This window comes from Mus musculus, chromosome 18, assembly GCF_000001635.26.
Source record: "Mus musculus strain C57BL/6J chromosome 18, GRCm38.p6 C57BL/6J".
Lineage (NCBI taxonomy): Eukaryota > Metazoa > Chordata > Mammalia > Rodentia > Muridae > Mus > Mus musculus.
The window spans coordinates 60,417,362-60,435,165 of NC_000084.6; the positions used below are offsets into that span (position 1 = coordinate 60,417,362).

A 17,804-nucleotide genomic window follows, 5' to 3' on the forward strand; every position below is an offset into this window, starting at 1 on the left:
TGGGTATAGTAGCCTGGGCTGACATTTGTGTTCTCTTAGGGTCTGTATAACATCTTTCCAGTATCTTCTGGCTTTCGTAGTCTCTGATAAAAAGTCTGGTGTAATTCTGATAGGCCTGCCTTTATATGTTACTTGACCTTTTTCCCATACTGCTTTTAATATTCTCTCTTCATTTAGTGCATTTGTTGTTCTGATTATTGTGTGTCTGGAGGAATTTCTTTTCTGGTCCAGTCTGTTTGGAGTACTGGAGGCTTCCTGTATGTTCATGGGCATCTCTTTCTTTAGGTTTGGGAAGTTTTCTTCAATAATTTTGTTGAAGATATTTGCTGGCCCATTAAGTTGAAAATCTTAATTCTCATCTACTCCTCTTATCTGTAGGTTTGGTCTTCTCATTGTGTCCTGGATTTTCTGGATGTTTTGAGTTAGGATTTTTTTGTGTTTTGTATTTTCTTTGATTGTTGTGCCGATGTTCTCTATGGAATCTTCTGCACCTGAGATTCTCTCTTCCATCTCTTGTATTCTGTTGCTGATGCTCGAATCTATGGTTCCAGATTTCTTTTCTAGGTATTCTATCTCCAGCGTTGCCTCTCTTTGGGTTTTCTTTATTGTGTCTACTTCCCTTTTTAGGTCTAGTATGGTTTTGTTCATTTCCATCACCTGTTTGGATGTGTTTTCCTGTTTTTCCTTAAGGACTTCTACCTGTTTGGTTGTGTTTTCATGTTTTTCTTTAAGAACTTTAACTCTTTAGCAGTGTTCTCCAGTATTTCTTTAAGTGAGTTATTAAAGTAGTTCTTGATGTCCTCCATCATCATCATGAGATAGGCTTTTAAATCCAGGCCTAGCTTTTTGGGTATGTTGGGGTGCCCAGGACTGGCTGAGGTGGGAGTACTGGGTTCTGATGATGGTGAGTGGTCTTGGTTTCTGTTAGTAAAATTCTTATGTTTGCCTTTCACCATCTGGTAATCTCTGGAGTTAGTTGTTATAGTTGTCTCTGTTTAGAGCTTGTTCCTTTCATGATTCCATTAGCCTCTCTCAGCAGACATGGAAGACTAGCTCTCTCCTGAGTTTCAGTGGTTACAGCACACTCTGCAGGCAAGCTCTCCTCTTGCAGGGAAGGTGGTCAGATACCTGGCATTCAGACCTGCCTCCTGTCAGAAGATGAAGGCTGGAAACAAGGCATGTCCCAGAATCTGTGTAGCTTCTGTAGTCCACACTCTTTCCTGCACAGACTAGTCTCGGCGAGTCCAGGAACCAAGAAGTCTCCCCAGATGCTGTGGCAAAGCCCTCCCGGGCAGGGCAGACACCTCTCCTCTGGCAGCGAAGGTGCCTGGATGCCTGGAGCCCAAAATGCAGTCTGCCTGGGAAGCTCTGTGGCTTCTGCCTGACCCAGATGCTGTTGACCTCTGCAGTCCACACCTTCACCCGCGCAGAGCAGACTCAGTGGAGCAGCTAACATTTCTAAAATTTATATTTGTTTCACCAAGTCTTTAAAGCCCTCTATCATCGTATGTATTTAACATTGTAGCAAGCCGCCCCACCCCGGACCTTAGCATAACTGACATCATATGATTGAAGTGCCATTCAGCCAATAGAAAAGTCCACGCATAAACAACACTGCCTACCTCAGCAAAAACAAAGGCCTAATTCACCAAAATCCATGACACTAGGAAAGTCTCTAAAACGCTAACTTTGGTTTTTGGCTTCTGTAGCTTCAATTATGGTTAATTGTCCATGTTAACTGAAGTGTGTCAACTCAGGATGCGGGTTTTCTGCTTAAAAACTCACCCAGACACCTGAACACTCAGTGCAGTTGGCAGCCATCTAATAAGGACTTTCTTTTGGCTTAAACCCAGATAATCATCTCTGGTGAATACCCCACAATAGCATGGATGCCCTCTATTTCTTTAAATCATTTCTAAGTTGATATGTTAACTAACATTGACTCTTCTTGCAGCCTTGGAATTCTACCTTAACCTATATCCAACTCAGAAACATTAGGGTAGTGTTAGACTTTTCTATGATTTGGGTAATCTTTGGTTACTGGGGCAGGTTTAAATGAATTTATGGGTACCAGGCTGCCTTACTAAGTGAAGTCTTCCTTTCAGGTCTTCTACTTTTTCAGATAGTGAGGCTTTTGGGAGACCTCTAACTCCAGAACCAATGAAGCCTGGGTGAAGGATTTGGGCTACAAATGGAGTTTTCACTTCAGTTTTCTTTCCTTGTGTCTTCTCTGGAGAACAATATTCACACCATGTTTCTCTGATATTCAGGGTGATTGTGCTTTCAACAAATGCCTTGCCCATTCCAAAGCAGATGGGGATCACTCCAGGGGGGTTCGCCTGTTCAGAGCCAGAATTGAGAGCATTACAATTTTTCCCCAAAAGATGGTGGAATTTGCCAGACCCTTGTTCTCTGGCTTCTGAGTTCAGGTCTATCTGATCTGGACTGAAGAGTGTGTGAAATGAATTCTCAAAAGTATCACAGGGATTGACAGGGATTGCTCAGGAGTCTTCATTCACTCACCATGTTAGAGATATAGGATGTTTTAGCCTGCAATCCTGCTGGGGTTTTTTTTGTTTGTTTGTTTGTTTGTTTTGTTTTTTTGTTTGTTTTGTTTTTTTTTTTTTTTTTTTTTGAGACAGAGTTTCTCTGTATAGCCCTGGCTGTCCTGGAACTCACTTTGGAGACCAGGCTGGCCTCGAACTGAACTCAAAAATCTGCCTGCCTCTGCCTCCCGAGTGCTGGGATTGAAGGCGTGCACCACCATGCCCAGCTTCCCTTTTTTTAAAATGACTATATTTTTAGGAGTCTGGGCATCTGTGGTGGCTCTTCTTGGTTGTCAATTTGACTACAACTGAAATTAACTATAACCCAAGTGGCTGGGTACACCAGTGAGGGGTTTTGTTTTTAATTAATTAAAGCATTTTATTTAAGTGTGAAGACCAACTTTTAATGTGGATTTTATGAAGTGGGAGATACACATTTAATTTGGGTCATGCCTTCTGCTGCCAGCCTATATAAAGAACATGAAAGAAGGAAGTTTGTGCTCTTTCCCTTCTTATTCTCACTCCCACTGGCTAGACCATTTCTTCTTGACATTAGAGCCTACTGCTTCAGGATTCCAGTGTATACCGAAGACCAGAAGAGACATCCAACTGGATTCTTGAACCTTCCACTGGAAAACAGCCGTTATTGGACTAGCTGGTTGACAGCCTGTAAGACATTTTAATAACCCCATATAGACATCCATGTTTGAGGATGACCATTTCCATTTGAGCCATGGATGCTATTTCAAAGATTCTTCTAAAGAAATAGAAAACTATATAATTGTGGGAAGTGGGCTTGGCATTCAGCAATATATCCTTTTTTTTAAGATTTTGTTTTTAATCATATAAATGTCTTGTGGGGATTAAAGTATGTGCATGTAATTGCAGGGGCCATCAGAGGTCAGACGCATCCGAAATTAGGATTATAAGCAGTTGTGAGCCGAACATGGTTACCTGACATGGGTACCGGTAGCAAACTCAGGTCCACTTTCAGAGCAGTATGTGCTCTTAACCACTGAGCCATCTCTCCAGCACAGGCATACAATGTTAAAAACACAGTTACTTCCATATCCAAGTCAGATTTCTCTATAGAATAGATGTGTGGGTGGATCTGTTTATGACACACAGAGAGGTCAATTTCTGTATCTGCTTATACCAAGAGCCCCTATGTTTTTCCCCTTAGCAAATGCTCCTTCTAAGTCAATTGACTCAGAAATTCATTTGAAAGGTGTTTTGTTTGAAGTGGTTCAGAGGAAGTGGATCTCTTTCACTAGAGGAGACTTTAATATCTGTCATTTCACACTTTACCATAGCAGAGTCTGGATGAAGCAAGAGGAACAGTCAAAGCCATGCCCAGAAACTCACAGAGTAAGGTTTCTTGACTAAAAGACAAAACAAGGTCAATGAAAGAAGCCTGAAATCACACTTTTCAGAACAGTCCTTTCTGTTTGTTTGATTTTGTTTTAAAATGACCGTTTTGGGGGAAGATCACCAGTTTAGGGAGATAATCACAGACTGAGAAAAGATGCTAGAATGGGCTTGACAAAATAAAAGGCCAAGCAAAAGCTTTCTCAGTAAAGTATAGCCAACTGCCATGACATCCTGACAGAGATCCTGACATCCTGATCCATTGTCAGGAACCATAATGGGGCAAGCTAATAGCTAGCAAGTGAGATGCTATATATTTCCTGAGATGGTCTGCTTCAGATTATTATATAATCTGTGACAGGTTCGCTCTTATGGAGCAATCCCATAAGAGAATTCATTTTAGGAAGGATTCCTGCTATTAATATTCTTTTGCTGTTATTATTAAACATATGTTACAATAACTAGGTTTTAGCCCACACCTTCTGAGCAGATCTCTGCAGATCTACAGAGATTTACTGTCTTGTAGTTATGCTATATAGACAAATAGATGACTTCTTAAGTCTTAATGATGATCCTATAAGAATTCCTAAAATTATATCAGTGACTAATAAGTTCTTTTATAGTGGGACCTCTATTATTTCTTTATCTGATAGTCAAACCTTCAATGAGAACTCTGCCAATCTCCCAAGTGTCACCAGTTAATTGCTCTTAGATGGTAACCAGACTTTCTCCTACTCAAAGAATAGTCCAAGAGGTTGTAAAACAATTAACCAAAGATATAAAAAGAAAACTTATGATTTATTATAGGTGCTAGAACAGAAGATGAAATACTGACTGGGTTTATCTATATAAAACATCACTAATAACTTAGTTATGGTTTTAAACTTTCAGTGAACCCGTGGAGCTCAGACAGGTATGGATGTATATGTAATGAATATGTATGTAAACATGCTCTGTTGTAAAAATACTGACTGTGTTTATCTATACAACACTTCACTAATAACTTAGCTACAGTTTTCAGTGAACCTGTGGAGCTGTGATAGGTGATGGATGTTTAGCCAGATAATTATGCCTAGTGGATGTACAAGTAAATATTCTCTGTTGTAAACTTCTATTTAAATTTATGATTTGATTTTATGTGTAAACTTGGGATGAACTTTTAACATGTGATCATGTATTCTGAAAGATGTGTATGTACTTAGCACAAAGAGATGAAGGGAAGAATTTTTCCCTTGCCCACTTAGGATCTTTCTGCTTTCTCCTTTTCTTAGCTTTTGTAGAAAACTTTTTATAGCTTACTAATAGGCTATAATCACTTTACAAAGTGTACCTTTTTCTTCCTGTGACTTCTAGCAGGCTGAAAGTTAGAGATGCGCTGTTGATGCTTAGATAGGAAAAAAAACCACATTACTTAATCCTCTACTGTTAGGCTACAGATGTCAATCACCTAAATCAGCAGCCTTTTACCCTCGGAAAGAGCAAGAGAGTTTTTAGGACTCTTTAGAAGAGCATTTCAGTAAAGTTAGAGAGCTAAATGTCCAGAGACCTTCAGATTTAAAAGCCACACCAAAGTCCTACTCTGTGCACCCACCCCACCCCACCCCACCCCTACCAGTACTATCTCCAGCCAGGAGGCTCCCAGAAACCCATTATTTTCTCTAAAATCCTAGGCTCTGGGACCTAGCAATTATACATGCTTTATGGATTCCCCATCATTTAGTCTACCCTTAACCCCCACTATCCATCATAGATTCCTCAGAGGGACATCAGTCCCTATATTCTGTTACCCCTCACAACCACTCTGGATGCCACAGATACCCATGACCCCACCACTACTGAACTGATCACCAGTGTCTCATTCTGTATTCCCTACCCCCAGGTAAACCCACTAGTATTCCTACATGGCAGGAGCCATGTTGTCTTTCCTAAAAAGGGTTCATGAATGTTTTGTGAATGACCTCCTTGAGGCAAGGCCAGGTTCTCTCCCACTAGGCAAGGGCCAGTAGAAATGATATCCAAAATGACTGGGTCAATCCTTGGGAGAGGGGGGCCATGGTTCCTGCTTACTTAAAATGTTAAGTAAAGACGTGATCAATTAAGAACTTTAAAAAAGATTCTTTGTTGGATGGCCTCAAAAATTGATAGGAATATGTCAGGAAAAAGGTAGTGTTAACTATTACTTCAGAGGACTTAAGCGGGCCAATACATTGTAGTGAGAGAAAGTTCAAAACTTACGTAGAGAAGATATTGGCTAAAGAGATATGGCCTAAAGGTTAACAGTAAAGAGTTCATTCTCAGGACAAGTTAGTTCATTCTTAGGATAAGTTCATAAGTAAAATTTATTATGCTCTAAAAAGAAATATAAGTTAGATAGATTCATCTTTGCCTTAGATTAGGGGTTACAAGGAAGAAAGAAATGGCATGGGTTAATAAAAATGTTAATTGTTAAGTTTCTGCTCTTTATGGAAAAGCTGTATAGAACAGAACCATGCTGTAAAACTAAAACAGATAATGACATAAAACTTAAAACAGATTGTGAGCATATGAATCAGATGGTGATAAAATACCACAGTTATGCTCCTGTTAAAAGTTTATGTTTTAATTCTAATTACCTTTTACTTTGAAACTACATGTTTGCTGCCTGCCCATGCACAATTCATGCTGGATGTGCCCAGCCAGATATAATTGCAATACAATATTTAAATCATTTGTCTTATGATGTTCAGGTATTTTTAGCTATGACATGATCATTTGGATTGTAACACTACTTAGATATGGGTAAAGATTAATCACTGACTACAAAGAAATAAGGGAAATTTAAAAAGAATTTTAATAAGTGCATATTGAGATTCTTGGGTAATGATTAAAGAAGAATCTGAAACTGCATATATTTAAATGCTCTAAATTTCTGTATAAAGACAGCTTAAGCTATTCAGGGTCACTTGCTTGAACTTTAACAAATGGTCAGAGTCTTCCTTTCTGCTGACTCCATAACCTCTGCCCTGGGTTACAGAACTCAGTGGACAAGGACTCCGACACATACCTTCTTCCCTTACCTACTCCTTCATGAACTACCTACCCCAGACCTTCATTAATCCCTCAAATTACCAGTCTCATTGGCTCACCCCTCATTACACATGGCCTTCTTGCTACCTCCACACCTTGATTATCAGGTCTCAAAACACCCATCCTGGCTTATCATTAAGTGACATCTACTTAATGAGCTCTACTGCTTAAGGACTGTAAATGTCATGGGTATCTGAGCTTAAGATGTTCCGTATGGGAAGCTTAGCTCAACAGGCAATATGGCTTCTCCCTCTACAGTTTCCAAACAGAGGTGCCATCTTGAATTGAGTTTTCATTCAAAGGACAGGAACCCATCTGTCAATGGGAAAGAAGACAGGAATAACTACAGTATAAACTGGTCCCTGCAAACTTGAAGAGAGGTTTTATGGTGAGGTGGAGAAGGAGTGATTCAGTCATCTATTATGTCAACATTTCTGATAAAAGTAGGAGAATTGGGAAGAGTAAAATATTTTCTTCAGGGATTAGACACAACCATGTTTATGAATGGTGCAGTCTGTTCCTGGAAGATTCCACCTATAATTGGGGGAAAAATGAGATGGCAGGTAAAGGATAAGCAATAATACTGCCTTTATGCTAACAGCAATATATTTTAACTTTTTATTGATTCCTTGTGGACTTCACCTTATGCACCCCAATCCCACTCATCTCCCCATCCCTCTGTATACACCCTCTGCCCATCTAACCTCCCCCACAAAAGAAAAGATAAGAAGATAGAATTTGTAAAAATCTTGTTGTGAAAGTTAGAGTGTGTCACAAGATGTCACACAGTATACCATTTTGTCCACACATCTTATTTGACTATATTTGTTACAATGAGTCATTGATCTGGTCTGAGGCCTCTAGCTTCCACTACATCAGCTATACTGGTTTCTTACAAGACTTCTCTAAGATATCATGTCATTGGTCCTGTGTAATGGCGATCTTACAACTTTGGATCTGCAAGACTGTCCTCAGGCACTCCTGGTTCTGTTGGAACAGATGTTCTATTCCACTTACCAGTGATCCTAAGATCCTGGGATTGCTAGGGCACCTGGGGGTGGGTTGGATGTGGAGAGTCCTCTGGTTACCATGGGACTGTCCCCGCCAAGTTTGTGCCTAAGGTGGCCTGGTTCTGGTGCTGATGGATGGAAGGAACCCGAGACACTGGTTGGGCAGGCTTTCTGTTTCCCTGCTTCTGCTGGCCCCAGGCACTGCCGGTTCTGTTGAAACAGATGTTGTATTCCACTTAACAGACACTCTAGCAGATCATGGATGGGATAGATGTTGGAATGGACCAACTCAAAGCCCTGGATGTGGGCTTGGGAGATAGCTGAGTTGGTCAGCCAGACAGCTCTACTGCCTCTGCACTACCAGGGCATGCTCTCCACTAGTGCCCCAACTATAATAAAATGCAAAAGCCATCAAGAGGCAAGGTCATATCTCCTGTTCTCATGTTCTCAGAGCTAACTCAGCTATATTCCAACCACCATATTCAGCTGTGCTGCCAGGCAGGGGGTGGATCAGTTCTTCAAAATGTGGGTTGGCCCATGAGGCCAGCTCAGCACAGAACTTCAAATGGCAGACCAGACCAGGGACAATTTTATTATCTTTTGTGTAATCCAGGTCTGGGACATAAACACATACCCCAGGTGCCACAGGACCATGGACCCAGACATGGCCCCGGCAGCAGCCTGGCCCCAAATATCTTATGAGAGATGGGACAGAGATGAAATGCAACTCAGTATGGCTTGAGCTACTCTGATAACCTATGTCTCTCACAGGCTTTATTTATACACAATATCATCCCATTAAAAATTTAATCAGCTCTGTGGGCATTCATTCCCTGGGGTAGACAGGGAGGGAGGTGGGTAGTCTGGGGATCTGGAATCTGCACTGCGGCTGTAGGGAGAGAGTGGGCAGCATCGACCCACCACCAGCAGTCCATTTCCAATGGAAGTCCTGGATGAGTTCGACAACGAATTCCCCCTGAGTGTGACCTTCTGCCAGCTCATTTCCGAGGATGACTTCGAGAGGCAAGCAGCGACCTACACAGAGCGTGCGCTGCGACGACTCTTCAGCACCTTGGATCGCAATCCAGCACTGGCAGAGAGAGTCGTGCGGAAGGGCAAGCAGACTGAGTTCGAGCAGCGCGGGCTCCTCTGCAGCCTCTGGGCGAAGTTTGTCTGCGCTGTGCAGGGGGATCTAAACCAGTGCAATGACATGGGTGCCATAGAGATGCTTCGGCGCCTGGAGCAGCTGAAGAGGCGCATACATCGTGTGCATCTGTATTCCCAGGATGCCAAGAAGAGGAGGAGGAGGCCGAAACCAAAGAAACCAGATCCTATCTTTCGAGATCAGTCAACCTCCGCATGCCTGCCACCAGCTCTCTTACCACCACCGCTGCTGCCGCCACCACCACAACCTGTCACCACCGTGGCCTCTGTAGTGGCTGCATCACCCTCTGTCTACACTATGCCCTGGGTCTTTGGCCCTTTCCCTCCACTGTCAGGCAAGCCGATGGAGAAACTGGATATTTCAAGTTCTGAAGTGAAACTAAACTGGAGTGGTCTTTCATCAACGTCAAAGAGCCACATGGTTGATCTGAACCCCTTGGTTCTCAATCCCGGAGGCTTCCATTTCTCATATTTGGCAGGAAGCAGTGCACACAAGCTCCATTGTCCTGGCTTTCCCTGGACGCCAGCCTGTAGCAGACCCTCCAACACAGATGAGACACCATCTCCTGTTGTGAAAACCTCCATCTTCACTCCGCCTGTACTGCTCAAGTTCCAGCCTGTGCCCAGACCCAATGATGATTCAGAGAATGACCCTGGCAGCGCAGAGTCCACTCCTGCCAAGGAGAGCCAGTAATCTCTTCCCAACAGACCATGCCCCAGGACTGAATAAAGTTCATCCTGGTGTTGAAAAAAAAAAATTTAATCATTGGTTACAAAATTTCTTATGGTACAATCTTTGATTATATACGCACATAAAAGAAGCCAAGTGAACAAAGAGCAAATTTTATGAAAACTAAAGATTAACATTGGGATAAAACCAGTTTTCTTTTAACTAAATGTATTTTTCCTTAAAATCAGTTTTAGAAAACCTTAAGTTTACTGGAATTTTAAATGGGATGTTATATTTAAGTTTGACCATGTTAATAAATCAAGAGTTGTTTTTGATCTGTGACCCCGAGTTAACCCTGTGGCACAGCTCTCCATACCAAAATCTCACCTGGAGAGATGGTCTCCCAGTAGTGCTGTCACTGCTAACTACAAAGATGAGACCAACACTTTTGATCCAAGAACTGGCTAAAGAGGAATGCACAAGGAGCAGGACTGCTGAGCAGCCCTTCCAGTCTCCATCAGGACCCCAGAGTTAATCCTGGGACACAGCTCTGAACATCCAAATTCAACCAGGAGAGAACTTGTCTCCCAAGAATATGAATGCACCTAATATCACAGACCCACAGGCTCACAGGATTCAGGCACAGATAGCAAGACCAAGTAACACCACAGATAACCAGACGGTGGGGGACAACACAAGAATATAAGCAAAAGAAACCAAGGCTACTTGGTATCATCTGAACCCAGTTCTTCTACTACAACAAGTCTTGGATAACCCAACATACCAGAAAAATAAGAATCTTATTTATAATTACATCTCAGGATGATGAAGAGAGGACTTTAAGAAAGACATAAATACCTCCCTTAAAGAAATACAGGAGAATACAGGTAAAGAGCTAGATGCCCTTAAAGAGAAAACACAAAAGTCCCTTAAAGAATTACAGGAAAACACAACCAAACAAATGAAGGAATTGAACAAAATCATTCAAAATCTAAATTCAGGATCTAAAAATGGAAATAGAAACAATGAAGAAATCACAAATGGAGACAACCCTAAAGACAGAAAATCTAGGAAAGAAATCAGAAGTCATAGGCACAAAAATCACCAACAGAATACAAAAGATAGAAGAGAAAATCTCAGGGCAGAAGATACTGTAGAAAACACTAACACAATAGTCAAAGAAAATGCAAAATGCAAAAAGCTCTTAACTCACAACATCCAGGAAATCCAGAACACAATGAGAAGACCAAACCTAAAGATAATAGGTATAGAAGAGAGTTAAGATTCCCAACTTAAAGGGCCAGTAAATATCTTCAACAGAATTATAGAAGAAAGCTTCCCTAACCTAAAGAAAAAGATGCAAATGAACATACAAGAAGACTAAAGAATTGCAAATAGATTGGACCAAAAAGCAAATTCTTCCCATCACATAATAATCCAAACACCATATGCACAAAACAAAGAAATAATTTTAAAAGCAGAAAGGCAAAAAGATCAAGTAACATATAAAGGCAGACCTATCAGAATTACACCAGATTTCTCATCAGAGACTATAAAAGAAGATCCTGGGCAGATGCCATACAGACCCTAAGAGAACAAAATGACAACCTAGACTACTATACCCAGCAAAACTCTCAATTACCATAGAGGGACAAACCAACCTATTCCATGACAAAACCAAATTTACACAATATCTTTCCACAAATCCAGCCCTTCAAAGGATAATAAATGGAATACTCCAACACAGTGGTGGGGGGGGGGGGGAATTACACCCTAGAAAAAGCAAGAAAATGATCTTCTTTTAACAAACCAAAAAGAAAATAGCCACATAAACTTAATTTCACCTCTAACAACAAAAATAACAGGAAGCAACAATTACATTTCCTTAATACCACTTAATATCAAGGGACTCAATTCCCCAATAAAATGACATAGACTAACAGACTGGTTACTTAAACAGGACCCAACATATTGTTGCATACAGGAAACCCACCTCAGTGACAAAGACAGACACTACCTCAGAGTAAAAGGCTGGAAAACAATTTTCCAAGCAAATGGTCCCAAGAAACACGCTGGAGTAGCCATTCTAGTATCAAATAAAATCGACTTTCAACCAAACTTTATCAAAAAAGATAAGGAAGGACACTTCACACTCATCAAAGGAAAAATCTACCAAAAAGAACTCTCAATTCTGAACATCTATGCTCCAAATACAAGGGCACCACATTCATAAAAGAAACGTTACTAAAGCTTAAAGCAAACATTGCGCTTCAAACAATAATAGTGGGATATTTCAACACACCACTCTCAACAATGGACAGATCATGGAAAGAGAACTTCAGACCAATTTTCTTGGTCAATCAAGGAAATTGCAAAAATCCTCAATAAACTTCTCGCTAACCGAATCCAAGAACACATCAAAAAAATCGATCCTGACCAAGTAGGTTTCATCCCAGGGATACAGGGATGGTTCAATATATGGAAATCCATCAATGTAATCCAGTATATAAACAAACTCAAAGACAAAAACCACATGATCAACTCGTTAGATGCTGAGAAAGCATTTGACAAAATCCAACACCCATTCATGATAAAAGTCTTGGAAAGATCAGGAATTCAAGACCCATACCTAAACATGATAAAAGCAATCTACAGCAAACCAGTTGCCAACATCAAAGTAATTGGTTAGAAGCTGGAAGCATTCCCACTAAGATCAGGGACTAGACAAGGCTGCCCACTTTCTCTCTACCTATTCAACATAGTACTTTAAGTCCTATCCAGGCAATTCGACAACAAAAGGAGGTCAAGGGGATACAAATTGGAAAGGAAAAAGTCAAAATATCACTTTTTGCAGATGATATGATAATATATATATATATATATATGACCCTAAAAATTCCACCAGAGAACTCCTAAACCTGATAAACAGCTTCAGTGAAGTAGCTGGATATAAAATTAACTCAAACAAATCATTAGCCTTTCTCTACACAAAGAATAAACAGGCTGAGAAAGAAATTAGGAAAACAACACCCTTCTCAATAGTCACAAATAATATAAAATACCTTGGCATGACTCTAAATAAGGAAGTGAAAGATCTGTATGATAAGAACTTCCTGTCTCTAAAGAAAGAAATTAAAGAAGATCTTAGAAGATGGAAAGATCTCCCATGCTCATGGATTGGCAGGATCAACATTGTAAAAATGGATATCTTGCCAAAAACAATCTATAGATTCAATGCAATCCCCATCAAAATTCCAACTCAATTCTTCAACGAATTAGAAAGAACAATCTGCATATTCATCTGGAATAACAAAAAACCTAGGATAGCAAAAACTCTTCTCAAGGATAAAAGAACCTCTGATGGAATCACCATGCCTGACGTAAAGCTTTACTACAGACCAATTGTGATAAAAACGGCATGGTACTGGTATAAAGACAGAAAAGTAGACCAATAGAATAGAATTGAAGACCCAGAAATTAACCCACACACCTATGGTCACTTGATCTTCTACAAGGGAGCTAAAACCATCCAGTGGAAAAAAGACATCATTTTCAATAAAAGGTGCTGGCACAACTGGTGGTTATCATGTAGAAGAATGCGAATTGATCCATTCCTATCTCCTTGTACTAAGGTCAAATCTAAGTGGATCAAGGAGCTCCACATAAAACCAGAGACACTGAAACTTATAGAGGAGAAAGTGGGGGAAAGCCTCGAAAATATTGACACGGGGGAAAAACTCCTGAATAGAACAGCAATGGCTTGTGCTGTAAGATCGAGAATCGACAAATGGGACCTCATGAAATTGCAAAGCTTCTGTAAGGCAAAAGACACCGTCAATAAGACAAAAAGACTACCAACAGATTGGGAAAGTATCTTTACTACCCAAATCGGACAGGGGACTAATATCCAATATATATAAAGAACTCAAGAAGGTGGACACTCCATAAAATCAAACAACCCCATTAAAAAATGGGGCTCAGAGCTGAACAAAGAATTCTCACCTGAGGAATACCGAATGGCAGAGAAGCACCTGAAGAAATGTTCAACATCCTTAATCAACAGGGAAATGCAAATCAAAACAACCCTGAGATTCCACCTCACACCAGTCAGAATGGCTAAGATCAAAAACTCAGGTGACAGCAGATGCTGGAGAGAATGTGGAGAAAGAGGAACACTCCTCCATTGTTGGTGGGATTGCAGGCTTGTACAACCACTCTGGAAATCAGTCTGGCGGTTCCTCAGAAAATTGGACATAGTACTACCGGAGGATCAAGCAATACCTCTCCTGGGCATATATCCAAAAGATGTTCCAACTGGTAAGAAGGACACATGCTCCACTATGTTCATAGCAGCCTTATTTATAATAGCCAGAAGCTGGAAAAAACCCAGACGCCCCTCAACAGAGGAATGGATACAGAAAATGTGGTACATTTACACAATGGAGTACTACTCAGCTATTAAAGAATGAATTTATGAAATTATCAAAAGAATGAATTTATGAAATTCCTAGGCAAATGGATGAACCTGGAGGGCATCATCCTGAGTGAGGTAACCAAATCACAAAAGAACTCAAATGATATGTACTCACTGATAAGTGGATATTAGCCCAGAAACTTAGAATACCCAAGATATAAGATACAATCTGCAAAACACATGAAACCGAAGAAGAACGAAGACCAAAGTGTGGACACTTTGCCCCTTCTTAGAATTGGAAACAATCACCCATGGAAGGAGTTACAGAGACAAAGTTTGGAGCTGAGACAAAAGGATGGACCATCTAGAGACTGCCATATCCAGGGATCCATCCCATAATTAGCCTCCAAACGCTGACACCATTGCATACCCTAGCAAGATTTTATCGAAAGGACCCAGATGTAGCTATCTCTTGTGAGACTATGCCGGGGCCTAGCAAACACAGAAGTGGATGCTCACAGTCAACTATTGGATGGATCACAGGGCCCCCAAGGGAGGAGCTAGAAAAAGTATCCAAGGAGCTAAAGAGATCTGCAACCCTGTAGGTGCAACATTATGAACTAACCAGGACCGCGGAGCTCTTGTCTCTAGCTGCATATGTATCAAAAGATGGCCTAGTCGGCCATCACTGGAAAGAGAGGCCCATTGGACAGGCAAATTTTATATGCCCCAGTACAGAGGAACGCCAGGGCCAAAAAATGGGAATGGGTGGGTAGGGGAGTGGGGGGTGGGAGGGGACTTTTGGGATAGCATTGGAAATGTAATTGAGGAAATACGTAATTAAAAAAATAAATAAATAAAATAAAAAGAAGAACGAAGACCAAAATGTGGACACTTTGTGCCTTCTTAGAATTGGGAACAAAACACCCATGGAAGGAGTTACAGAGACAAAATTTGGAGCTGAGACGAGAGGATGGACCATCTAGAGACTGCCGTACCTGGGGATCCATCCCATAATCAGCCTCCAAACGCTGACACCATTGCATACACTAGCAAGATTTTGCTGAAAGGACCCAGATAGAGCTGTCTCTTGTGAGACTATGCCGGGGCCTAGCAAACACAGAAGTGGAAGCTCACAGTCAGCTATTGGATGGATCACAGTGCCCCCAATGGAGGAGCTAGAGAAAGTACCCAAGGAGCTAAAGGGGTCTGCAACCCTATAGGTGGAACAACAATATGAACTAACCAGTACCCCCTGGAGCTCGTGTCTCTAGCTGCATATGTATCAGAAGATGGCCATCATTGAAGAGAGGCCCATTGGTCTTGCAAACTTTATATGCCTCAGTACAGGGGAACACCAGGGCCAAGTAGTGGGAGTGAGGGAGGGAGAGGAGTTGGGTGGGAGGGTATGGGGGGGACTTTTAGGATAGCATTTGAAATGTAAATGAAGAAGATATCAAATAATTTTTTGAAAAGAAAGAAATATTCCACATCCTTAGTCATCAGAGAAATGTAAGTAAAAGTGACCCTGAGAGTCCACCTCACGCCTATGAGAATGGCCAAGGTCAAAACCTCTGGCAACATCAGATACTGGTGATGATATAGAGAAAGAAGGACACTCCTCCATTGCTGATGGAACTGCAAGCTGGTAAAACAACTTCAGAAATCAATCTGGCAGTTCTTGAGAAAATTGAAAATAGTTCTTCTGGAAGACCAAGCTATACCACTCCTGGGCATATATCCAAAGGATGTTTCAACATATAACAAGGACACATGCTCCACTATGTTCATAACTGTCTTATTTATAATAGCCAGTAGCTGGAAAGAACCCAAATGTCCCTCAACAAAGGAATGGTTACAGAAAATGTAGTACATTTACCCAATAAAGTACTACTCAACTATTAAAAACAATGACTTCATGAAATTCTTAGGCAAATGGATAGGACTAGAAAATATTATCCTGATTGAGAAAATCCAGACACAAAAGAACACACATGATTTGTATTCACTGATAAATGGATATTATCTCAAAAGCTCACAATGCCCACGACACAACACACAGACCACATGGAGCTTAGAAGGAAGGAAGACCAGGTGTGGATGTTTCAGCCCTACATAGAGGGGCTAACAGGATGATTATGAAAGGTGGAGGGAGAGGGGGACCTAGAAGGGAGAGAGGAGGGGGAGGGAAAAAGGGGCAGGATCATGTACTGGAGGAGACAGAAGAGAGGTACATGGGGTCAAGAAATCGAATAAAAATATGTAGTAGTAGGGGCTGAGGAACTGGGGGTAGCCACTGGAAGGTCCCAGACACCAGACAAGCCAGAGGCTCCCAGGACCCAAAGGGATCTCTTTAGCTAAAATGTGCAGTGAAAGGGCGATAGAACCTATGGAGACGACCTCCAGTAGATAAGCACCATCCCCAGTCGAGGGATGGGGCCACCCAACCATCTCAAAGGTTTTAACCCAGAAATGTTCTGGTCTAAAGGAAAGACAGGGAAAAAAATAGAGCAGAGACTGAAGGAAGAGCCATCTGTGGGCTGCCCCACCTTGGGGTCCTTCCTGTCTGCAGACACCAACCCCCTAAACTGTTGCTGTTGCCAAGAGGCGCTTGCTAACAGGAACCTGGTTTGGCTGTTCCTTAGGAGGTTCTACCAGCACCTAACCAATGCAGATGTAGAAGTTCACAACCAATCATCAGACTGAGCTCACAGACCCTGGTAGGGGAGTTAGCAGAAGGACTGGAGGAGCTGGGGGTGGGATTGCAACCCCATATAAAGAAAAATGTTGGCTGGCCAGACCACCCACTGCTCACAGGGACTAGACCATCAACGAAGGAGTGTACAGGGAGGGGTCCATGGTTCCAGAAACACAGATAGCAGAGGATGGCCTTGTCTGACATCAGCAGGAGGGGAGACCCTTGGTCCTGTGGAGGTTTGATGTCCCAGGAAAGGTGGATGTTGGAGCAGTGGGGCAGGAGTGTATGGATGAATGGGGGAGCACCCTCATAAAGGCAAAGGGGAGGGGGGAGAGCATGGATGGGATGGGGTACTGTGGAAGGGTAATAGGGAAGGGAGATATCATTTGAGATGTAAATGAATGTAATGATTAAAAATTTTAAAACATAGTTTTAAAAAAGGAAGTTCTGTTGAACTACCTGCTCTGTCAAGCTTTTCCTGTATTGTCTTATTAACCTGAATATTTAATCTTTCTATGGAAATTCAGCCTCTCAGTCCTTTAATTTCCCATTTTCTCCTGTAATTTTACTTTATATTTGATATAAGACCACCACCCTTTCCTTTGACTTTTAAAGTATTGTGAGGCCCCATTTGGCAGCACACAAGCATTGCTTAAACAAGGGCAATCTTCTTTCTTTTTCTACAATAACAGAAAAAGTCCCCATCAGAAAACCCTGCTCAGAAAGCCAGGCAGTTCAATGAGCAAAAATGTTTCTCTCTGTCTTTGTCGTAAACTCTTGTTTCAATATGATCCCTATCTTTATTACAGTCCTATAAAAGGTAGAAGAACATCAGAATTCCTGAAACTGCTTGCTTTGCCTTCAGGAG

At 41.4% G+C, this 17,804-nt stretch overlaps 1 pseudogene; it reads left to right on the forward strand.

Annotated features, from left to right (window-relative positions):
* Gm6960 (predicted pseudogene 6960) lies at positions 8,881-9,912 on the forward strand (annotated as a pseudogene).